Source organism: Sarcophilus harrisii, chromosome 2 (assembly GCF_902635505.1).
Source record: "Sarcophilus harrisii chromosome 2, mSarHar1.11, whole genome shotgun sequence".
In the NCBI taxonomy this organism is placed as follows: Eukaryota; Metazoa; Chordata; class Mammalia; order Dasyuromorphia; family Dasyuridae; genus Sarcophilus; species Sarcophilus harrisii.
This window is the reverse complement of record NC_045427.1, coordinates 565310674-565337427: the sequence shown is the minus strand read 5'-3', so window position 1 is coordinate 565337427 and position 26754 is coordinate 565310674. Positions and strand designations below refer to the sequence as shown.

Below are 26754 nucleotides of genomic sequence, written 5' to 3'. Positions count from 1 at the left end.
TTCCAATCCTATTCAGGATTTAAATACAATCCTATTTGGCTTGTAGCCAAAACTCCTATTATAAAAGAGCCAATCTAAAATATTCTCTTTGCAGAGGTTCTAAACATGCCATGCTATGCCATGCTTGCTAAGGAGGCCTCTGCCCACTGGAATAACATTCTTTTTCAGTGCTACCTTCTCTTTACCCTCACCTATTTTCCTAACAAGACAATCCCTATAATAAACCTCTTTTTATCAATCTAGGTTTTTCAATTTGTAAATTCCCTTACAGAGAATCTTTGTGCCATCAAAGAGGGTTCCCCAAAACTCCCTATTCTTGTGCCGAATTCCAAGGGGTATAGGGGAACCAAACCTCTCCATTTGGCTCCCTGAACCCCGAACCTGACACTAGACCTTATCATTTAACACCAGAAATCCTAATCTCATTTTGGTCCCCTAAATCTAGACCTTATTATTTGGTTCTCTACGAAAGGGAACCCAAAAAAATCTCATCATATTTGTGGTTCCCTAAAAGGGAACTCCAAAAACTAGATGACCTCAATCATATTTTTGGTTCCCTGACTGAGAACCCCCAAAACTAGGCATCCTCATCAAGAGTAACTAGTTTAGGAGATGTAAAGATCTACAAATTTGATGATGTACAACTCTGCTTGTTAGGGACTATAGTCTGAAATAATCACTTTAAATTTTGGGTATGCTCTCTTATTTTTGTTTTTTGGTGAGGTTTGGTATTCTAAAGGAAGTAAACGCTAAAACTTTTGGGTTCTGGGCATAAACAAAAGTCTCTGCTTCATTAATATCTGATCAAAGATTACACTAATTGGTGATCATGTGGTAAATGATTCAATACCAGAAAGGAAGGCAAAATTCAATAAAATGTATTTAGTAGTTAAAATGACCTTTTGCCTGGAATCATTCCTCTATGATTAAAAAAAAAAAAGCTAAAATACATATATCCTTCATAATCAAAGGAGAATTAAACCTGATAGAAAATCATAAGATTCAATGACATCACATCTAGTTATCTGGCATACTCTCCTTAAAATTAATTCTAACCACATAATTACATTGATATTGATAAGCCAAAGAATACTTTGAAAGAAAATGTAGCTTTGATTAAACTTTGGCAAAATCTGTTTGAAAAAGTTAAGTTTATTAATAGTAACTCAGATAAAGACAAAGACAACATAAAGACAATCTTTTTATGAGGGACAAGTAACATAGCACTATAATCCTCAAACTTGCCCCTTTTTTACCCCCAAGGGTTAATTTCTGAGTAGAACATAATCTGCAGATTTTTAGCTAACAGCCTAGCTGTGAAGCACTCAGACAAATCCTTTTTTAAACTCTGAGAAAGTCTCATCAAAGAGATCTTCAAAGTAAGACATGCGTAGGATAGGATTACTTATCACATTTTTCAAGATTCTTATTACTCAAGGAAAAACAAACTATAGAAATCAAGAAGAATCGGGGGTGGGGGGTGGGGAGAGACATGATTTTGGAGAGAAAGTAAAAGTGAATCTTGTTCTTTTTTCAAAGAGCAATTTATTGTTAAAAATACCACATTTTGTGTTGGTCAACTTCATCTGGAGAACTAAGGAAACATAGTGGAAAAGTGGATAAAATGTTGAATCTACAACTGGAAAGACATGAATACAAACACAGCTTCAAACACTTGCTAGCTCTATGACCCTGGGACAGTTACTTAATCTTTGTCTGCCTCAATTTTCTCATCTGTAAAATGGGAATGACAATAATACCTGCCTCCCAATAATGTCTACCTTCCAAGGAGGTTGTGAGGAAAAATGAGATATTTATAAATATTTGCAAATATTTAAATACTATATGAATCCTGTCTAACTACAATATATGTTAGAAAAATTATGCTTTTCATTTCAAATAATTTGTCCAGGAAAAATGTTTCATAAAAAACAATCACTTTGAGGAAATACTGAGATTAGTTATAAATAGTACCTCTACAGGGACTTAACCAAAGAAATACAGATTTATTCTGTATAATGTCCCAATGAATATAATTTGTTTAAAAAAAAATCATTAATAGGATTTTGAGCTAGAAGAGACATAATCATCTAGTGTGACCCTTTTCTTAAATTTTTTATTCTTTTATAACTAACTGCTCCTTTAAGATCTTACTATCAAATATGTAAGTTTTCAGGGATATGTTAATGCTGATCTTCAAACATTATTTTAAGTAATTAAAGAATCAAACTAAACAAAACATAAATTGCACATCAGTTCTCAGGTGCATAATGACATAATATATTCACAACCCAGAACTCCAATCACTCAATCTAGGAGTTAGTATTTTGGCAAATGACCCAATAATTACTACTCTGCCATATATGGAACATAACAGCACTTGCAGATCTTCACTTTGTAAAGGGTAGGATGACAATGAATCACACTTCTTTTTAATAATGTTTATTCTTCAATTTTGAAATATTGACTTTTGATTATTTTTAAGATTGTTTTTCCCATTTACATTTTTACCATCCCTGAGTATGTTGTTTTCTTGACTCTTCTTGCTTCATTTTGCAGTGTGAATCTTTCCATGCTTCTTTGTATTCATTATATTTTTCATTTCAAATATAAATAGTAGTTTATTTAGCCTTTTTCAAACTGATGGGTACCTACTTTGTTTTTGATTCCTTACAATAATAAAAAGAACTGCTTTTAAATATTTTGAGGTGTACAGAAACCTTCTTATCAATAGCCTCCTATACTATAAACCTATTAGGGGAATCTCTAGATCAAAGTATATTAATGTTTTAGTCACTTTATTTTCATAAATCTAAATTGCTTTTCCTTTTATATTGATTAACAGTTCTACCAACAATGTACCAGGGAGGCACATGTAAATTTTAGCAAAAGTAAAAAACTACAATTAAAATCACCAACTCTTTATTCTGTCAATAATACTTACAGCCTAAGAATGATACTGATATTTGTGGGAAATGTCAGTACATTTTTTTTAAAGTGTCCAAAGATGCATGTGTGTGTATACACACATACATATATATAGTATCTGTAAATATATGCATGTATAAAGGCTGGCAAGTTGAATGTCTGAAAAAAAGAAGTAAGCTACATTTTCAATGATAGTTAATGTAATAGTAAATAAACTTTACTAATTTTTACACTTAAATATATGTAAATAAAATGGAAACTATTGTTAATTTTTCTGATATAAACACTACACACACACACACACACACACACACACATCTGTCTGTCTGTCTGTCTCTGAATTGCTTTGAAAAAACTGGATAACTGCAAGAAATATCTGAATTTGCCAAAGTTCCTACTAAAAAGTAGCTGGACTCAAATGAGATAAAGTATGTAAGACATTTTAAAAATCTTAAATCACTATGTAAGTGGTAATTATTATCATCACCATCATTATCGGGATAATAATAATTATATATATAAAAACATTCATATAACAACAAAAACAAGAACAATAATTGTAATGACCAATCCTGATCCAAGAAAACAGATAATGACAACGACAGTGGTTTATTTCTGGTATGAAATGTTGAATGCAATGTCAGTTTTGTTTAAATGTTTGTCTTTGTTAAAAGGAAGCTTCAAAGTGGGGGTGAAGGTGGGTAGCGAAATTACTGTAATGTTAAAAAAAATCAATTAAACTTTAAAAACAAATCAATAATGAATTGCTTTGGTACATTTAAAAAGACAAGTTTATTACATAAGGCAAGGCCTGCTTGTACTTTCCGAGTATGCATATCTAATACTTTAAACTGTGCTAGAGGGAAACAGGCTGAAAAACCTGTCTTCTAAAACTATAAATTTTGAATTTTGGATAGTTAAATTCTTCAATGAAACTTATTTCTTTGAGGAATCTCAGGGAAGCACATCAGAATACAAGTTGCTTAAGTCATAAAACAGGGAGGTGATTAAAAGACATACACACACCATACCCCTTTTCCTGAGCACCCGCATGCGTGCGCCCACACACACACACACACACACACACACACACACACACACACAGATGAGGAGCCAAGAAAGCAGAGAACAGGCAAAACTAGAAGTGATCAGAGATAAGAAAGACCAAGTAACCACAGTGGCAGTAAGAGTCACACCCACAGGAAGATAATGAGTGAATAACTTTGGTTTGGAAAAATCTTACTATCCTCTATATGAAGAAAGAAAAAAAAAGGTATTTTTACAATGGGGGTAAACTTGAGTGGAATAAGTAGCTTTTGTTTATAACCAATTTAATAAAAGTGAAATACAATAATGGTTTAAAAAAAAATCAAACCCATAATATAAATGATGTTAAAACAACAGCTGGGGGGTGGGGGAAGTTAGGGGGGTCACATAATAATTAAGGTGCCATCTAAACATATTCTCATGCTTAAGAATTTTCAGTAATTTTCAATAATTTTCTATTATATCTAGTATGAAACACTAGCTTCTCAGCTTGGCATTTAAAGCCTTTTACATAGTTTGGTTCTAAATTCCAAATAAAGCTCAGGGAAGAGTTGAAGAAGAAGATTAAGTGGTATAATTCTAGAGGGGTTAAGTTGTTTCTTTATTGTGATAATTATTATTTTAGAAGCATTTCATTTTCTAAAAGAAACATTCTTACTTTAGTTCTTTTTTAATCATCTTGTGTTTGTGTATCTCCAGGTTTATTACATATGATTTCCTTTAATACATTCTACATTTCAGTCAGATTGGAATTCACTGATTGTTTCCCTAACTCATTATGCCATCCTGGCCTTAGTACCTTCACATAGGTCATACGCCTTGTCTTTTTGTGTCCAGAAGGAATATGCCTCTGCTTCTCAGAATCCCCAACTTCCTTCTAGGTTCAACTCAAATGCTACCTGAAATCTTTCCTGAACTCTTCAAATCATTTGTATACTCACTTGTGCACTCCCCCAAAATTATGTTAATCTTTTTAGTGACAGTGTATCCTTCTAATAAATGTAAATACCTTAAAATCAGGGAATTTTATTTCTGTTTTGTATTCTTATTGCCTAGCATAGTATGGTACTCATATTTATCAGGTGCATAATAAATGCTAAGAGGATTGAACTGGAGAGATAAATTCAATTTAGTTGCAAAATACCTTATTTCAGAAATGAACAAAAACATTGGCAATTTTATTTGGGAAAAAAAATACCACAGCATTTAACAATGAAAAAAGTGTTAGATTTGGAGTCAGAGAGCTGACTAGTTTCAAATCTGGGTGCCACTGATCTGGGTGATCTGGGGCAAATTGCTTGTTTAATCTTTCCATACTTCAGTTTCCTATTCCAACATGAAACTTACAAAATAGTGAGTGTCTATTCTGTACATAGCCAGCCACTGGAGATATAAAGACCAAAAAAGCCACCATAAATAGTTTCTGCTCACAAGGTGCTCAAAATTCTACTGGAAATAATATTATATGTACAAAGTTAAGTATAATACAAAGTACAACTATTCTTCTATTAAAATATACTTTAACAAAATAGTGAGTATGTATATGTATATATGTGTATGTGTGTATAAACATAAACAATGTCTACAAAAAGTAAAGTCACTTTTGTTATTGATTCTTTTATACAGAGAAATAAGAACTTTGAGGTGAGACACCATAAATGTAAAGGTGTAGTGCTTGTTGACCAATAGATATAATTCTTTATTGTTATGGTATTCAACTGAACAAATCTAGTATTTATTAAGCACCTACAATGGGCAGAGAGCACTGTACAGGAGAACAAAAAATGAATAAAATATAGTCCCTGCCACTTAGTGGTGACATCCAATTCTCTGTTCAATAACCCCCAAACCCCCAAACCTATTAGGCACTGGGAGGGACATTTTTAGGAGAGTAGGAATAATTGCTTGGTGATAAGGGATGATAATGTTTAAGAGGTTTTTTATATTCTAGTTGAAGGTTAAAGAAGCTTAAATAGCAAAAGGAATCCCAAGATATACAGAAGGGTTGGTATTTCAGCACACAACACCACATATACCATTTATAAATGGCAAGACAGTTCTTTAACACTTACACATATATCTACATATATATCCCTTCTCCTGCTGCTAACTCAACATAAGAAATGATATAGTACTAACAAAACCAATGCAACATTTGAAGTTGCTTTTGACTTTAATAAAAAATAGAGATGGGAGAAAGTTAGGTAAGATAGATTTGCTACTTTAATTTTTCATAATAATGTAACTAGTGGTAAGAGAAAATATATTTAGAAAGTTTGAGCCAGAACCAGTCACACATACAAGTGTTTTCTTATATCTAGAGACAATTAATTTCTCTAATGTATCTCACTCCCTTCTTTCCTATTCATTGTTGACCCCTTGAAATGCGATACAATCTATATTTATTCACAAACCAATCGAGTAAGTGAACATGGACACCTCCTTTTCCTAAGGATGAATTTATAACAGGACTTCAGAACTATCATTTGGCATAAATGACATATAGGTTCTAAGAAACATTTGGTTTTATTACTATAAAGTCAAGAATTTAGAAAAATAGGGAACTTAATAGTAAACCCACAATCTTCTGTAGCTAGTTTTCAAACATAAATGCCACCTTATTCTTTGAACCACTTTTGACTTTATGAAGTCATTAGCACCTACACAAAACAGTTAGCTATAACTCTCATAAAACTGAAAAAGTTACATAATGGGAACTATTAAAAAAAAGGAACATCTCACTCAAATGTCATGTTAAACTGTTCATTTCCTGAACAAGCCAAAACAAATCCTAATACTCTGTTATAACTTTAAATATACAATGTAATACTATAATATACTATCATTAGTATGTTAACAAAAACCACTTAGTCTATGCCAAACATGTTTATAGCTACAAAATATTATGTATGTACTTTCTACTTTCTCTACTTTCCCGTTCCCAACTAGCTGCTTTATCAGTAGTGTTAAAATTTTAATACATTCCATTTGTTTGAATTAAATAGTTTCACCACTCCAAGATGGTGCTCTAGCATAGATTCCATAAAGATTCATCTAGTATTAAAAAAAAAAAAATTTAAAACAATTTTCTTGCAAAATGAAATTCTACTTTTAAGTCATTTGTAAATTTTAAGAAATTCCTAAAATTAAAGTAAAAAAAGTAAACAACGCGGAATCACTAACCTTCTGAAAACAAATGACCAAGATTTGTTTTGTCTTTTTGGTTTGTTTGGTTTTTGGGAAATTCAGTTGTCCTTCTCTGATGGGTTAAGAGATCCAAATTTTCTATTCCAGCCAGCACATCTCCATGTTGTGAAATTGTGCCTTACCATAATAGATGAAAAGTTGTTCTGGTTCTTACTGTAGTCCGAAGCTTTACATTCAAGTTATCCTCCTTTTGCCCTACCACTGTTTTATCTCATAGCCCAGGAATCTGACAGTAAATGTGATATGGAAACTTATCTGCCAGCAGAAAGCTGTTTTCATGATATGTTTTTGAAGAGCAAAAGGGGTGAGGGAAAAGGAAAGGCAAAAGGGAAGAGAGAATCCTATCCATCACCACTCCCCAGGCAATAGGAGAAGAAATTTGCTTTTTACTTTTTTTTTTTATTACTAGGAAGTGTTCATACACATAAGTTAAAAAAAAATATATTGATAGTTTTGATCTTAGTGCAATAAAATTACTAAATGATATTATTTCTATTTTGACATTTCCCACTTCAAATAAAATATTTTAAAGTACATATTTGCATTCTTAATAATAGCTAACATATCTGTAGTGCTCTTAAGATTTAAAGAGCTCATTTGACTCTCATGATGACTTTATAAAGTAACATAAGTACCATTATCTTCATTTTACAAATGAAGAAACTGACAGGTCAAACAGTTTGCCATCTTACCACAGCTAATATATATTTAAGGTAGGATTTCAATTTACCTGTCGGATATTTTCTATCTCCAAATCTAACACCTTTACAACTATATTGAGTGCTTCTCAAAATAGGATCAGAAAACTCCATTTTTAAAATTTTCTCTTCCATTTCCTTTAAATTTGATCTTGACGAAGTTAGTTCACTTGACAAATCAATCTTCTTATTTGTAAAATGAGAATTTATTGTGCTTTTATTGTGCTCACTTTACAAACTGGAAGGATCAAATAAAATATGTGAAAGCATTTCTGAATGAGCCAAAATTATAAAAATGACAATTCTATCTAAATTAATTTACTTACTTAGTGCCATACCAATCAAACTACTATTTTGCAGAGCTAGAAAAAAAGTAAAATTCTTCTGGAAAAACAGAGGGTAAAGACTATCAAGGAAATCAACCCTCCAAAATTGAAGCAAGGTAGCCAAGCCAACACCAGACTATATTTACAGAGCAGTAATGATCAAATCAATCTGGCAGTTACTGAAAAATAAAGTGGTAGATCAGTGGAACAGATTATGCATACCAAACATAGTACTAAATGGACCACAATAAGAAAGTATTTGATAAACCCAAAGATCCAAATTTTGGGAGTAAGAACTTACCATTTGAAAAAAAAAAATTCCTGGGAAAACTGGAAAGCAGTTTAACAAAAACTAGACAATGACCAACATTTCATACCATACCAAAATCATGTCAAAATAGACAAACGATTTAGACATAATGTGTGATAACATAATTAGGGGAGTAGGAAAAAAATGTACCTGTAAGATCTATGGATTCTATGAATACATACGTGAATAACCCTAACTACAAACAGAAGTTAAAGGGGATCACAGGAAGTAAAATTACTAATTTTGATTACATGAAATTAAAAAGCTTTTGTAGAAACAAAAGTAATGCAGTCAAAATTAGAAAGAAAACAGGAAATTGGAAAATTTTACAGCAAGTTTCTCTGAAAAAAAGGCTTTCACTTCTCAAATACATATGAAATTGAGTCAAATTTATAAAAATAAGAACCATTTCCCAGTTTAAATAGTCAAAGAACATGAAGAAAATATGTTACCAATAATCCAATAATGAAAAAATACTCTAAATCACTACTGATTAGAGAAATGCAAATTAAAATAACCCTGAGATACTGCCTTATACCTATCAGATTGATATGATAGAGAAAGAAAATGACAAATGTTGGAAGAGATGTGGAAAAATAGGAATACTAATGTTCTGTCGGTGGAATTGTGAACAAGTTCAACTGTTCTGGAGAACAATTTGGAACTACACTGAAAGGGCTATGTAATCGTACATACCCTTTATCCCAGCAATATCACAAAGATATCATAAAAGACCTATTTATAGAAAAAAATATAGTAGCTCTTTTTGTGGTAGTGAAGAATTTACTTATTAATATGATTTTATATGATATTAATATGATTTTTTAAAAATTATGTATCATAATGGAACCTAAATGGGAAATTATCCTATAAAGTCTAATAAACTGAGGTGGCAAAAGAAAAATTTAATCTTAATTCTTCAGTAATCAGTCAATCTGCTGAATCTAAGTCAATTGAGTTTATTTCTGCAAATGTCCATTTCTCAAATGATTATTGCACTGTATTGAGAAGATACTATCTAGAAATACAAGGGAGAGTACAACAGGAAAGAACATTTATTAGTTGGTGTAAGGTGGGACAGTGGGATAAAGCACTGAGGATGGAGTCAGGAAGATCTAAATTCAAATTTAACTCACACACTTACTAGCTGTATATTCCTGAGCAAGTCACTTAACCTCAGTTTTCTTATCTGTAAAATGAGGATAATGACACTGTTATTATAAAGATCAAATTAGACTATATTTATAAAGTGGTTAGCACAATACCTAGCACATAGTGACTTTATTAAATGTTAGTTGTTATTATTATTTGTGATGACCGCGTTAGCACCCTGGATACCTTAGAAACAGCCGTCAGGATAAGCAAAAGTCCTTAGTCTTTATTCTTGGTCTTTAGAGTTAAGATTGAATTGGATGAAAGTAGAATCTCCGGACCTTCTTTCTCCCTCGTCTACCACCAAAGTGACCCTGGTTAGTCTTACTCCACCCCCTAGTCCCTCTTACAATCCTCTGTATACACCAATCATTGAGCTAGCACAGGATAGTGGGAAGGGCAATTTTCTAAGCATATGCCCATAGAGTATTGTCCAATCGGTAGTTAGCCTCAAGTGCTCAGCTGTCCTGACCTCAGTGCATCGATTCAAGAGTTTCAGCCCTCTACAATTATTCTTATATGCCTGCTTTGTATGATGCAAAGTAATGATTCCTTTATGAGGTTGTTTTGGGGATCAAATGAGATTATATTCATATAGCCTTTAGCGTAGTGCTTGTCACTTTATGAATATTATCTAATTTAATCTTCACAACAACCCTGTGAAGTAGATGCTACTATTATCCCCATTTTGCAGTTAAAGAAACTGAGGAAGACAGAGGTGAAATGATGTGCCTAGAATCACATGGCTAGTATCTGAGGATATATTTGAACTCAGGTATTCCCAATTCCAGGCCTAGTACTCTATCCACTGTACCACCTAGCTGCCTCTAACACAATACAAGATGGAACATGCCTGACTTTACCTTTTCCCAAAATAATCTTCAGAGATATGTTTATTGAAAATAACAAAATTTGGCTCCTAATATTCTTATTTAGACTCATCAAATAAGTACTACATAGCAGTAAAGGAGAAACTATTCCCCAGGCTATCTTTATCCCTACAAATGTGAGCATGTCCTCCACTATCACCTAGTATGTCTAGAACTTCGAAAGGGAGCAATATATGGTCAAACTACAAAGACAAGCTGGAAGTAAATTGTGAAAAGCTTTTATTAACAAAACAGTTTGTCCATTGTCCTAGTCCTAGTCAGCATTACATACCACTTTCAAGTTTTAGATATCTTAATCTTTGAGCTGTATCTTGCATTTTTCTAGTCACAGCCTAGTCAGGAAACAGGCTTAAAGACATCAAATGACTTGTTTATGGTCAGACATTACTGGTGTCAGGTAGGATACAAATGAAAGATTTTCTTACTCCAAGTCCAGCAGTCTTTCTACTCTACCATGCTGACTCTCCATCACTGGAAAATTTTAATTGTAACATAATGCTAAATAAAACCTCTAATGATTTTTTCAGTCCCCTCCCATTTTAAAGAAAGTAGGCTCCTTGTGTCATTCAGTTTTTTTAAAAAAGTACACCTCCCTATATAATTATCTCTGCCTACAACCCTAAATTTAACTATTGTTCACATTAATATCTGGAAAAACATCCAGTCCTTTGCCACATACTTTACTAAATACTGTAGTAATGTTCAATGTCTTTGGAAAGTATAAAGACAATCAAGTGGATGTGTGGGAAAATAAATCATTATCATGCATAGCACAGGATACAGCTGGGACCAGTCAAGCTGATTCAGACAAAGTTACAGAATCATCCCCTTAACTGAACAGGAAGTAGTAATCTAAAAGTGATTCCTAACCTATACTTCTTTTTCTCCCACCCATGCCCATTCCACTCTAACATACACATAGCTACTTATTATAGTTTTTAATACACAAAAATTCACATTTTACCAAAAACATTAGTAGAGCAGGAAGAATTTGAGAGTAATTAGAGATTAAATTTTTGACTAAGAAGAAACAATAGGGTACAACTGATATATTGATTTCGTTCCTCTAGAAAAACAGGTTGTAGCAACAATGACAAAACCAGTTTTTGGAACACAATATAAATGAGCTTTAATATTCAATTCCTAGAGTTGGTTTCCATAGCATCAAAATATTACCAAAGTAGCACTGTGTTTTCTTCTTTTTAAAGGCATTTTGAAATCTTCACAACCTAGCAACAAATTTCTTCACCATGTTGTAGATGATTCAGAAAGTATCTTGAATCAGTCAGTTCATCTCTCTAAATCTGCCCCGACTTCTGAGTTTGCTATGAAAATTTGATGTTACTTCTGAAGCTTTTTTCTATAACTTCTCCTATTCAATCAATTACTAAATTCTGTGGATTCTCTTCCCATATCTGTTGCATTCTTCTTTTGTCTTTATTCCGGGTGCCCCGCACCTATTTGAGGCTCTTCTAACAAGTTCTACTGTCTTCATTTTCTCCCCTCCAAACCATCTTTATATTGCTGCCAAACTAATCTTCTTATGCATAGATATGGTCCAACTGGTCTTCTGCTAAAAATCTCCAATGGTACCTACTAGCTACCAAGTTAAATTCAGATTCCTTTGTCTCTCCTGAGTCCAACAATTGGGCACAACTTGACTCTCTTCAGTTCATCTCAGCATTCCTTCTATATATTATGCTCTAAACAGACTCTTCTCATCATAACCTGAACTTTCCTGATTTCATGACTTTGTTTATGCTATGATTCAAAATTTCTTCTTCTGTCTTTGATTATTGAATATCTCTCCTCTCCCCTACTGTCCAACATAAGTGCTAAATCCCTCCTCTTCCTGATTGCATAGTTGTAATAATAATCTTCCCACTAAGACTTTATACCACATTATACCAAATATCTCTAATGTACTCATCATATAAGTTATGATTAACTGTATTTGGTTCTTGCTTCTACTACAGGTCCAACAGGGCAGGGATTAATCCATCACTAAACATTCATGAAATGTTTACTATGGTATACCAGGTTCTACCCTAAATTCTGGGATACAGGAGACAAAGTAAAACAATTCTTGTCCTTAAGTTGCTTAGAACCTAATGAGGGAGACAGCATGTATTCATATGCTTACATCCATAACATATGCAAAATGAATGCAAGTTGTTCATAAAAGGGAGGACAGTAACATCTAGGAGCATCAGAGAAGCTTCATATAAAATATAGCACTTGAACTTTAAAAAAGCAGAGATGAGAAGGATGTACTTTGGCAATATGGCTAGATCTACAGAATCTGCACAATCTGCAAGAAGACTTTACTTGTAAAAAGAGGCCATGAAAAGCTTTGAATGCCAAATAGAAGAATTTATATTTGACTCCAAAGGTATCAGGGAGCTACTGAAGTTTGTTAAGTAGAGTGTGGTATGATAAGACCTGCACTTTAAGAAAATTACTTTGGTAGTTGTACAGAGGATTGAGAAGAGGAGAGGCTTGAGACAGGATGAACTAATGGAAGGCTATTGCAATAGTCTTTATGAGAGCTGCTGAGGGACTGAACTAGGGTAGTAATTCTGTGACCAAAGAGGAAGGAACTTATTTGAGAGAGACCATGAAGATAGAAATGCCAGGTAATTAATTTGATATATGAGATGAGAATGAGAAGATGAAATTGAATTCAGGAACCTAATTTGAATTTCTCACACACTGAGCAGATCATGGTATTCTGACACACAAAACTCTACAGTTTGTTTAATGTTGAATGAGGCACTGCCCATACTGGATACATATGTAACATCTCAGGTACAATCCCCCTTACCAACTTCCCCATTTTTGAGAAGTAAAAGCAGAAACTGACATCCTTCCATCCACTGTAACTCAATAGCAATAAGAAAAACCCTAGTATATATTTCTATATGAAAATATGACTTTGTAAACACTATCAAAGTACTTGTTATCTATCTTAAAATAGGAATACAAATTCCCAATATAACTCAGATAAACCAATCCCAGCCTAAACAACAGCTCTACTTACCTACTACATAAACAAGATAGATTAAAAAACAAAGGAAATTATAGTTGGTAAATTTAAATGGGTGTGTCTAGAGTAAGAGGAAGTGGTATTTTTAACCAACAGACACTAGATTTACCTTCAAATGGTAGTTAAAGCAATATCAAACTTTCCATCTTTCCTAATTCCTAGCCTTTCTTTTTTAATCAGTTTAGAGAAAGTAAGAATTTTATGCCAGTTAGTTCATATAAATATTCTTTCTCAGATACAAGTTAAAAAAAAAAAAAACAAAAGTAACAATCAGGAAACACTATTACCCTAACTGTAGGATGGTATACATTTGAACAGAAAAAAAATCAGCTCTACAGAAAAAAACAATTTGATAACATAGAGTAGAGAGAAGAGCAATATATCTTTATGTGCTTTTGCTCTCTTTCCAAGCAGCTTCCACATTTTATGAACAGCTGGGAAATTTCCTTTTCACAGGAAAAGGATGACTTCATAGTTCACACAGAAGTGGAAATGACAAAAAGAAATGCATCATCCAGAAAAAAGGTGTTTCCTGAAGAAAGGAGACATTACATTGTTTGGGGGGGTGGGGGGGGGAACCCAAAACAAACAAACAAAATAATCCTCTTAGAGGAAACAAAAAAAAAACCCTCTCTAGACTAAAACAAAGTTTTCAAGGCAAAAAATAAGCTTCTGTGGGATAGACACCAAAGCATTAAATTGTAAAAAACAAGTTTATACCATAATATACACCAAAGGAGGTACAAAAACATATATTTTCATTTAAGAATACTACTGGACTTCAATCTTCAAGCTTTACAGATTCATTTTTAACTTCAGCATTTCCCAAATGGATTAAGGATTCCAACCTCAGCATGAAACTTGTTGGGTCTTAAAAAAAACAAAAAACAAAAATAAAAAACTTTCAAATAACTAATACTTTTGTTGAGGTTAGGAACCGAATGTTGAGGTGTAGACCACATGTTGAGGTCTACATTTCGGGTACCTAAATGAAATTAGGGTTTAGTTAAGGTCTAGTGGCAGGTTTGGGGTACAGGGAGTCAAACAGAGTTCCCCTGCAACTCCCTTAGATTCGGCGCAAGGATACGGCGGTATATGAGGTCTAGAAGCGGCGCAGAATTCCCAATAAAAGCATTTATTGGCCCAGAGAGCTAGATTAATAAAAGAGGTTTATTATTGAGTTTAGAAGTAGGAGATAGATGAAGGTAGAGATAAGGAGGGCACTGGACAGAGGGTCCAGTGGACAGAGGGTCCTCACATGGCGACCATGTTTGGAATCTCTGCAAAGAGGGGTTCCCAGTGTGGTCCTTTTAAGTCGGAGACTTAGCTCCAGGGGCTTTGGGATGTAGCCCCAGAGTTGGCTCAGATCCGGATGGGGCTGGGACAGGTCCGACCTTGTATTGGAATTCAAAGGGACCAGGATTTGTGAGTCAAAGGGTAATTTACATTAGCTAGGGGGGTTGGGAATCAAAGATTGGAATCTTTCCAGCATCACTTTAATAATTTATTTTAAAAGTAAGATTTTAATTGATGTTTTTCTTTGCATCATCATCAGTTTTTCCCAGTACCACTCCTCTCCCTTTTCAAGAGCCATTCCATATAACCAAAAAAAAAAAAGAGAGAGAGAAGAAAAAAAGGGGACAAAATTGGCATAGCTAATCAATACAGTAGACAAAACTGAAATATGGGGAACATGATACCTGTGGATCTCACACTCTGCAAAGAATGTTTTCTCATATCTCTTTCTGAGTTATGTTTATTCTTTATAATTTTATAATATTCACTTGTGGTGTGATTATTGTGTGTATTGTTTTCTTGAATTTGCTTTATTCCATCAGTTAAGCAGATTTTTCCATGTTTTTCTCCATTCATCATAGTCATATTTCTTACACATTAAATTTCCATTATATTAACATATCATTATTTAAGTAGCCATAAACCAATAAATGAGCCACTACTTTCTTTCCAATTCTTTGCTATTTCATAATTTTGTTATCAGTATTTTGATGTATACCTTCCTTGGGGCATAAATCCAACTTAAAAAAAAATCTCTGGGTCAAAGGATATGGACATTTTAGCCATTTTATTTGTGTAATTACAAATGTTCCTAATGGCTTTCCAAAATAGCTATATAGATTCACAGCTCCACAATGAATATACCAAAATGCCTAGCTTCTCCCAATTATTATATATTATAATATTATATATAATTACAATACTTTGTCATCTTTGCCAATTTTTAGGTTGTGAAGTGAAATCTCAGAGTTGTTTGATTTGCATTCCTATTATTATTAGTTATTTGGAACATTCTCTCATGGGTTAACTAATAGTTTAAAAAATTTTGAGAGTTGCTTATTTTCTCTTTGAAAGCTTATTTTTTGAGGAATGTGGAACTGAGGAATTTGAGGTTCTGGTCACATATGCATGTATACCTACATGTAAGCATATATAGCTATTTCTTGATTATAAATTTTGGATAATAAACCCTTATGAGAGAAATTTGTTAAGAGATTTCTTCCTATTTAACTGTTTCTCTTCTCAATCTAGATACATTAATTTTGTCTAACCAGAAGCTTTTCAGTTTCAAGTAATTAAAGTTATTAATTTTATCCTTAGTAGTTGCCTCTATTTCCTTTCTAATTGCTGCTCTGACTATTCATAGCCATAATTATGAGATAATTTTTGATACTATTAATATTAGTATATTACCTTAAGATATAATAATATCTTTTTTTTATTATATATATATATATATATATATATATATATATATATATATATATATAATAAGATAATACCTTAAGATTAAAGATCACATATTAATTTGGAATATAGTGAGTAATTTCTGCCAGACTGCCTTCCAATATTCCCAACTGTTTTTATCAAATAAGAAGCTCTTTCTCAACTTATCTATATTTTCCAGTTCAAACAATAAGTTATTGAGTTCTACTGTTTTTGATTTTCCCTTGCTAGGATATATCATTGATCCACTTCTACTTTTTAAGCAATAACAGATGGATTTGATAATTATTACTTTAGAATATAGTTTGAAGCCTGAAAGTGCTATTACTCTTCTTCCCTTGTCTTTTCAATTCCCTCAACAATCTATTTTTCAAAAGGAAGCATGTTATTCTTATTAATTAATATTTTAATGATATTATTTTATTTAATATATTATTATATTATTTATTTATAATATTAATAATATTTTAATTAATTAATAATTAAGTTATTAAAATAATACCTTATAGAATTTGATAATTTTACGACACTTAAAGTACAAATTAATATTGGTAGTATTGTCATTTTATTTTATTAACATAGCCCAGTAATGAGCACTGAATATTCCTTCAACTATTTAAAATATTCATGTTTTAAAAGAGCATTTTGTAATTGAATCTATTTAAGTGTTTTATCATCTTATTCCTCAGATACTTTATGAATTTATAATTATTTGGAATGAGATTTCTATTACTGTCTATTGGCTTTTAAAATTATTATTACATATCAACTAAACTGATTTTTGAGGGTTTATTTTGGTCTCAAATTTTGTTAAAGCTAGTGTCTCAATTAGTACTTTGGATATTCTCTAGGATTTTCCTAGAGATTTTCCCAGTGAACCATCACATCATCAGCAAATAGGGATAATTTTTTCCCCCCAGCCTTCTTTTTACCTAAAACAGCTAAGTGATACAGGACATAGGATTCTGGACCTGAAGTGAGGAACACTAATCTTCCTGACTTCAAATCTGGCTTCAGACACTTACTTAATTAAGTAGCTATGTGACTCTGGGCAAGTTATTTAACCTTGTTTGCCTCCATTTATAAATACATAAAATGAGCTGGAGAAGGAATGGCAAACCACTCTAGTATCTTTGACAAAATCTCTAATAGGGTCACACAGTCAGACATGACTGCAATTTTCTCTTCTCTTATTACTATTCCTAGCCTTTCTAAGACTATATCAAGTAAAAATGAGGAGGACTAGGCATTTTTTTAATCTGTTGAATTTTATATGGGAAATAGAGTATCTCCATTGCATATGATACTTGCTTTTGATGTTAAATAGATATTTTTTAAAAAGTCCCTCTCTACTCATAGTTTATACAGGTTTTATCATAACTTAGTATTGAATGTTGTCAAAGGCTTTTCTCACATTTCTTGCAATAATGTAGTTTTGCATGTTTGTATTTTTAATTTGATTATTTTGATAGTTTTCCTTTCAGTGAGCCGTTCTCAAATCCCTGAAATAAATTAAATGTGATCCAGAAGAAGGATTTCTTGGGCAAATCACTATAATCTATTTGATAGGATTTTATTTAAAAATTCTGAATTGATATTCATTAATGATATTGGTCTGAAGTTCTACTTTTATGCTTTGGTTAATATAGTCCAAACACTGGTTAAGTGTTTGGACTATATTTGGCTTTCTGTTAGTCTAAGTTATATATTTTTGAGGTGTTTCAATTTTTTTTGTGTTCTCAGTTTTATTAGTATATAAGTATATATAATAGGTTCTCATTATTCATTTTTTTTAGTTCTGATTTTATTGCGATTTTATTTATTTATTTGCTATTTTGTTCAATTCATTTCCTGCCAATTAGATTGGCTAAAAGTTTATAAATGTTATTAGTCCCTTCAAAGAACCTCTTTTTTTAGTTTTATTCTTCATTTTTATATTTTTTCTACTTTAATATCTTCTTTTGTGTTCATTTTCTAATTTTTAAAATTTATAATCAGTTAGTTAATTCCCTCTTTTTTCTATTTTCTTAATGTATGTTTGTAGATATGTGATTTCTAACCTCCTTGTGAGCTTCCCAGAAATTTTAATATTTTGTTCTTTTAATGATCTGTTTTTTGATCCCCTTGTAATTTAGGATTTCATTGTTAAGTCTCCATTTCCATGTTTATCTTTTGTTTGGAATACCTGAATTAATTGCTATTTTTATTGTATTATGGTATTTATAAAGTATTTACTTACTATTTCTATCTTTTCCCTTTATTTGTAATATCTCCATCCCCAAATACATGGATAATTCTTTTAAAATTCTACATGGAATGAAAAAAAAAAATATATATATATATATATGTTTTAGTAGTCCCTTTAGAAGACGTCATGTTCTTAACTCTAATTTCACTAGCAATTTTTTCCGTTCCATATTTTTCCCTTCATCTTTCTATTAGGCTCCCAAAACTAGAAGGGGGACCCTGAAATTTGTTACTACTGTACTACTAGTGTTCCTTTATGAATTTTGGTGCCTAGGCATCTTAAACAACTGAATATAATATCGATATTGATTTGTTGTCTACCAATTCCTTTCATAATAAAGTAGCTTCCTTATTTATCTTTTTTAAAATGTTTTGAAAGTTTATTTTTTATTTGCCTGATAGCATGATTAGGCAGCTGAATGATATTGGGGTAGAGTACTAGGCTTGGAGGAAGGAAGACCTGAGTTCAAATATGTCCTCTGATACTGGCTATGTGACCCTGGTCAAGTCACTTAATCCTGTTTGCCTCAGTTTGCTCATTTATAAAATGAGCTGGAGAAGAAAATGGCAAACCTCGCCAATGTCTTCCAATAAAACTCTAAATGAAGTTATGAAGAGTCAGAGACAACTGAAATGATTGAACACATTGCATCTTCTGGTTTTTTGGATTCACTTGTTCTCATTTTTATTCTGTGTATGACTTTGTTTTTTAAATTTTTTTTTATAGCAAGAGATTGCGGGCTCTTATTTTCTTTTTCAAATTGCCTTTCTTTTTTAATTTTCCTAAGTTATTTAATATATTCACATTTAAAATTGGAGATTTATATTTTCCTCTATTTATTAAGCTAATTTTTCTCAAATGATGAAATAATTTACTCTTATACTGAATATCAAGCAACTATATCATGACATAGACACTAAGAGGAATATATTGTTTATTTACTTTACCTGGCTCTTGTTTTTTCACCCAGGACATGAATTCTTAGCTTTATTCTGGAACCCAACTTTGGATCACTGAAGACCTAAAACAAAATAGAGAAAGAATTAAAAAATCCATTTCCCAATCACCTAACAAGAGATATAGCTTCTGGGTTATGTGATTAGACAAGATGGAAGCTTAGGAATTTCTCTGATTCTCTCAACCCCTCAAAACAGGAATTATGAGCTGAAGATTAAAACAAATTAGCTGTTTCCTTGATTTAACATCCATGGAATAAAAAAAAAAAAAAAGTTGAAAAACAAACCTAAGAACTAATATCTACATTGAGCTCACTCAGTATCCTTCTATGTCACCTCATATTATCAGCAATGAGGCTGTATTAAGAGAGCCACATTAACCCTAGTCTCCTTTCCCTTTTTTGGTGCCTGATTCCAGGCTATGGACATTTACTCAGACTAGGAGAGATAGCCAGCATAATTCTGCAGTACTCTGGACCAGGGTTTCTTAATTTTTTTCCACTTGCAACTCCTTTTTGCCTGAGAATTTTACATGACCCCAGGTATATAGATATATGAAACAGGTACACAAAATCAAACATCTACTGATAATAAATCATAATTTTATAACCCCCACATTCAGTTATAGGATCCCACATTTACTTATAAGACCCCATATAGCATCACAATCACAGGGGTCCTCAAAATTTTTAAATAGGGGGCCAGTTCACTGTCCCTCAGACTGTTGGCCGGACTATAGTAAAAACAAAAACTTTGTTTTGTGGGCCTTTAAATAAAGAAACTTCATAGACCTGGGTGAGAGGGATAAACGTCCTCAGCTGCCACATCTGGCCTGCGACTGTAGTTTGAGGACCCCTGATCTATATAGTCTAAGAAAGTGGACTCTAGACTACTTAAAGTAGAGACTTTACTAAAGTAAAGTAAAGTAAGCCAGGACAATAGCAGACAGCTTTCTGTGCTGCGAAAGTTCTCTATGGGAGAGCTAAAAACAATGGGAAAGTAGCAGGATATGTGTCTGAACTGGAAACATTGTATCCTATCCCACCTCTTCCCAGATCCTCAGAGACCTAAACTACAAAAATCAACCTTCTAGAACCAAGCATGACATGTCAGAGAGTGGAGGAACAGAGGGAGCAGGATGGGACACCTCAACAGATCACAGTTTCTATGTAGCAAGGCTGTAGGTAGGGAGTAGAGGTTGGATGCACCATGTGCCACTCCACTAAGCTTGGGAGAAAATACTCAATGCAGATGGAGCCAATTCTGTTCACCCAAAAAGCACTTAATGGCAGGAATTGAGGGTGGTGTAACATGGAGTGCCTAGTATGAAAGAAGGTTAAGCTGATATTTGGCCCCTAAACAAATTAATATGTGAAAGATGCAGAAAGTGATTAGTATAGAAAAATAAGGGAAGAAAAAAAACTGAAATAATCAAGCTCAGGAAGAAGAAAATTCAAAAGATCTTGAACATTAGCACATAAGTCAACAGGGAAATCATTAACAGCAAGAAGTGTAGCTTCCAGATCTAGACAATGAATTCAAATATCTATAAATAGCAAAGGAAACAAAGGAAAATAATGAAATATTTGATGAACCTGAAGACCCTGCGGAATTTGAGAACATGGAACTAAAACATGCTGTTTCTGAGTGGTTCAAAAGAGAAATTATAATTATGAAAGGGCAATTTATGTCCTACACAGCATAAGTATAGGGTAGAATAGGAAAATGGGAATCAGAGATAATGTCTCACCAAAAAAACAAAAGGAGAGAACAATAGATCAGAAATGCAGATATACAGAATGAAGGGCAATCTAGAAGAAGAGAATAAAGCAATAACATTAAAAGAAAATAAGTTCACTATACAAGCAAAACATTTTGATCTTGAAGACAAGTTACTTAAGAGATAACCTAGGTGCCACAGGTCTCCCAGAAAAATATAACAGGACAAAATACCTTAAAACCATGGCAGGAAATGAGAGAACTGTCTAGAACTTCTTAAAATAGTAAATGAAATACTAACTGAATGTATTCACAGATCACTTTAAGGGAAAAAAAAACCTAAGGCTGCACATTCAATTCAGGGGCAGCTAGTGGTAGTGCCTCTAACTTAGGCAGTTCTAGGGTAGAGCACTGGCTAAGGACTCAAGAGAATCTGAGTTTAAATCTGGTCCTAGACCAGATATTTATTGATATTTATTATCTGTGTGATCCTGGGCAAGTCCCTTACCCTGATTACCTCGCCAAATAAATAAATAAATTCAGAAACATGTTCTGCATGTGATAAGAAGAAACACCCTCAAATACAAAGGAACGGAATTCAAATAATGTAAGACTACACTGTACCCATGGAAAACACTCAAAAATCAATGAAAACTAGAATGAGATCCAGGTGACCTACCCTAAAAATTCTGAGCTTAACTTGAAATGAAAAAGATAAGACATTCAAGTATAAAGAGGCATGTGAAATATTTTCAGAAAGAAAATTAGATCTTTAGAGAGACAAAGGGATTTTTGGCAGGTAAGGGGTCAACAAAAAGACAGTTCCAGGCTCAGCTACTTCTTCCCACAATTTTTACCAACTGGTAAAGCTATCTAGACGATATCCCAACTGATATTTTCTAGACCTATCTCAAGATTGCAAGTGGCATTTGGGATGGAGTTCAAGGAAGGGAAAAGGGAAGACTACGTAGTCTGGGAAGCATCCTACCAAACTTAAAAGGGGAAAAAGGCTGTTTCCATATTATGATAATTATTATTATAGATGGATTCAATTTTTAAAAAAAATAGATAATCATTTTAGTAGTTTTTAAGTGCTTCAGTTTTGCAAAGTTTCACATAAAATGACTTTGCTGTCCAATTATTTAGGACATCCCTGAAAGGGATATTAATTACTCAAAAAATAAAAATATTATGCTTCTAAATGCAAAGAGGTGATTAACAATCACAAAAAATAGTAAATCAGCTGAATAATACTATAGCTAAGAATGATGACTACATTTGGACATGGAGGAAAGGGAAGAGGAAGGAAACAAATAATTTCTGCTTCTGAGGATATCAGTTCTTGGGGAGCCCTGGGAGCTAAGAGCCATCAGTTTGCCAAAGGAGAAGAAAACCAGGCAAAATCAGAAAGTTAAATTTCCATGTCAACCAGTACTGCAATTAGGTCTGTGAGTGGCCTTAAGAGAATGAATAGAAAGAGTTCAAAAAAGCCTTATCTGAACTAATATAAAGTGAAATAAACAAAACCAAGAAAGAAAATAATAGCTAGCTTTTATAAAGCATCTTAAGTAATTTATATATGCGATCTCTTTTCATTCTCACAATAACCCTGAGAGGTAGATGCTATGATTATTCCCATTTTTATAGATGAAACTGAGGCACAGAGAGGTTAAATTATTTAATCAGGGTCAGACAATTAGGGATTTGAACTCATGTCTTCCTGACTCCAAATTCTTCATTCTATGCCATTTAGTAACTCAATAACTACAACAATATATAAAAAAAAAAAAAAAAGGAAAACAAGGGGCAGCTAAGTGGCACAGTGGGTAGAACACTAGCCCTGAAGTTGGGAGTACCTGAGTTCAAATCTGATCTCAGACATGTAACACTTTCTAGCTGTGTGATTTTGGACAAGTCATTTAACCCCAATTGCCTCAGCCAAAAAAAAAAAAAAAAAAAAAAAGGAAAACAAAAAAATAAAAGTAGATATAAATATAATTATATGTAAGCATAATTATATTTTAAATTAATATATAATTATATAAGTAATATATTTAAAAATAATTATATGATAAATATAATTATAGCAATTATAATGAACAATGTTGGTCCTGGAAAAGAGTTGTAAAAAAAGCATCTCATGACTAAAGGAAGGATAAAAATTATCACCAAAGATAACATGAATAAATAATTATGATCATATACAATTTAAAAGTTTTTGCACAAACTATGCCAATGAAGACAAAATTAGAAAAGAAGTAGTAAGCTCTTTTGTAGTGGCAAAGAATTAGGAATTAAGGAAGTATTTAACCATGGCTATACAAATCATAATATATGAATGTAATGAAATACTATTGTGGTATAAGAAACAACAAAAAGGATAATTTCAGAAAAATGTAGAAATTCTTGGATGATCTGATATAGAATGAAGATTTTTTTTTTTTGCAATAACATTAAGACAAACAACACTGAAAGGTTTAACTCTCTCTGATCAATGCAATGACCAGTCACAATTCCTGAGGACCAATAATGAATCACACCACTAGCTTCTTCCTGACAGAAAAGTATTGCATTCAAAATGCAGAATGAAACATACATTTTTTAGGCCTGGCCAAGGCAGAATTTGCTTTGCTTGATTGCATATGCATTACAAGAGTTGTGTTTTTCTTTTTCTTTTTCAATGAAGGGAACAAGAGGGAAAAAGAGAAAATAAATGCCTATTAATGAAAAAAAATTTTTTAAGAGGAAAGACATTTTCTTTTAATATAAGCAGGAGATTATACATGAAGCATTGAACATACTGTCAGTATGTTTATACAATCAGCCCCCAGTGATTTTACATTGTTTCATTCTTTCCTTTTTTATTCTTTGTAATAGGGGACTACTTTTGGGATATTCCGAAATGAAAATAATATAAAACTAAAATGTATCTATAAAAATTTTTAAAGAAAATACTTATACTAATAGCAATGTTTTTAAAAAAAATCAAATTTTTGTTAATGATATTTCTATGCATAAATTTTTTTCATAAAATGCTATTCTGCTTTGCTGTTACTTGCTGATTGTTTAATTGCTTCATAAATAAACACTTTACTGAACATAGGGGATATTTCTTGCTGCATTTGTTTTGTAAGTGGCTTTTTAATTTAAAAAAAAAATTGATTCATAAAACTGAAGAGGGTTGATTCTGTGGCCAGATTTTCCAGTTAGTATTTAAAGGTGATCTTAGAAGATACATTTGAGGGCTATTATTTACTATATTTATGTTTATAAAGTTCCTTATAACAATTTCTCCCACCATCTATAGTCCAATGGGAATTCTTTAGGCATGATAAAGGTTGCTTTTTCCTCTCTTTTATTTCTATAATGTTTGGATATTTGAATCATGGGGTCATCTTTACCATCAGAGATACAGACCTTAAAGGAATCACTCATCATTTCTCACTGCTTACTAATTGAATATTGCTATTGGTATAATGATTATTATATCTTTTTTACTCAAACCAATCCATTTCATATAACATTACTTCAAAGGTTTTAAGTGACTCCTACTTATATCAAGAAAGAATTAAGGGATACTTGAGTTAATCAAAATCCTGTCCAGTTCTAGTATTCTGAACAGGGTTAAGAGAACCCCAGAGAAATACTCTGAGAAACAAACCAGATCTTGGGCAATTATTGTTGAAAGAATAATGAGAAAGGATAAAATTGTCACAGAACATAGCTTATCATCTTGGGTTATAACTGAATAAGAAAACTGGGGAAGAAAATATATAAGATCGGTCATGGAGATCAAGTAATGCTCCGAGTCATTTTTCTCTCTCTTATAAACAAAGACATTAAAGGAGTTTGCCAATAAAGGAACCCTTGAGGAAATAATTGGAAATTGTTAATACGGATCATTTCCTTATACTTTGGCCCACAGGAATGCAAACAACTTTCTAACAAAGATACAGGTCTGGAAAGAACCAAAAATAACTTAATTAAAATTCCATCCTCTCTATGGTTGTAGCTACCATCCAAACATTCCCTGTGGTGCTTGGGAATCTATGAAAAGAAGACTGGCAGGGGGAGGAGGAACTGGTAAGGATCTTTGAGTATAGCGAGATTGCCCCTCTCTTCATTGGGCTGGAATTTTTGCCATTGTCTCAAACGATCCTTTCCTTAATACGTCCAAACCAGATTAATCTTAAGAATTCCATTAATATACTATTTTGAAGATGTACTTTTATTAAAGTATATATTTTGTAATTTCAAGTGTAACAAATACTTAAAAATTTTTTTAATTGGTTCCATACAACCAGGACTATTTCAGTAGAGTTGATATGAATGGGAAAACTAATAAAGTTGTTTAATGTCAAGTCTGCTAAAATAATATTGACTTAATTAGGAATTACAAATAACTGAAGCAAACCTGTTATAAAATTTCCCAAAGAACACTGCACCAATAATGAGAAGACTACTTCAGTTCTTGAGTTCAGTCTTTGCCACTCACAAGCTTTGAATTATTAGGGAAATCACTTCACTTAAGCCTCAGTTTACAGATTCAGAATTCAAATACATTAAAAAACACATAGTAAGCATTTACAATTCACTATATTCTTTCCAGGTGAGGGAAATACAAAGGCAAAAAATTCTCCTTTAATATCTTAATTGAGAAATTGCATGTCCAAAAATAAGGCAACATAAAATATTAAGTAATTTCAAGAGGCAGGGGATAAACAACACTAAAAAGAGACATCAGAAAAGGCCTCATTATACTTCAACTGATCATTGAAGGGAGCTAGGTAATTCAACAGAATTAAGGAGGAAGAAACATGAAGATAGAAGATGAAATGCCATGTAAAGGGAAGAATGGGCCAATTTGGCATAAACAGCATATATGAGGGGGAAAGGTGTGAAATCAGCACAGTAAGATAGATTTAAATACTAAAAAAAGCAAGTTTGTAGTTTTTTTTTTTTTTTTTAGAAGTAATTAGATGCCACTAAAGGTTCTTGAACAAAAGAATGCCATAATCTTATTTGATACTTTAGAAAGCTCAATTTGGCAGCTTGTGTGGAGGATAATTTGGAAAAAGGAAACTAGAAGCAAAGAGATCAATAAGATTTCAGCACAAAACTCAGAGAGCATGTGTTATGGGCCAGAACCCTGAACTTGAAACAAAGGATTCTTACAAGGTACTATGTCAGTGGAATTGATAGAGACAATAGTTATCTAATTTAGCATGGTGCTTAACAGTTCTCTAGTTCAGTACATGAACTTAGTAGTTCTTACTTTAGTTCTACAAGATTCACACCTTTGATAGCCATATAAGCTCAGACAAACTCAGCCAGAATCAGAACGAGAGAAGACAGAGAAGTAGTGGCAGGCTCTCCTCCTTCGCTTCTCCACTGAAACCAAGATCCGGAAGGCCTCTAGACAACTAGCCGAGCCCAAAGTGAAGGACATAGGACTTTGAAGGAAACAATAAAGGATTTGGACTTT

The 26754-nt window shown here is 32.6% G+C and overlaps 1 protein-coding gene across 7 annotated transcripts in view; it reads right to left on the bottom strand.

Annotated features, from left to right (window-relative positions):
• The window catches only part of ADD3 (adducin 3), a 149825-nt gene that overhangs the window by 75668 nt on the left and 47403 nt on the right, over positions 1-26754 (bottom strand). For all 7 annotated transcript variants that reach the window (XM_023495996.2, XM_031955821.1, XM_031955822.1 and 4 more), the window contains exon 2: positions 19542-19615. The gene's annotated coding sequence lies outside the window, so the exon portion shown is untranslated. The remainder of the gene's footprint in view (positions 1-19541; positions 19616-26754) is intronic.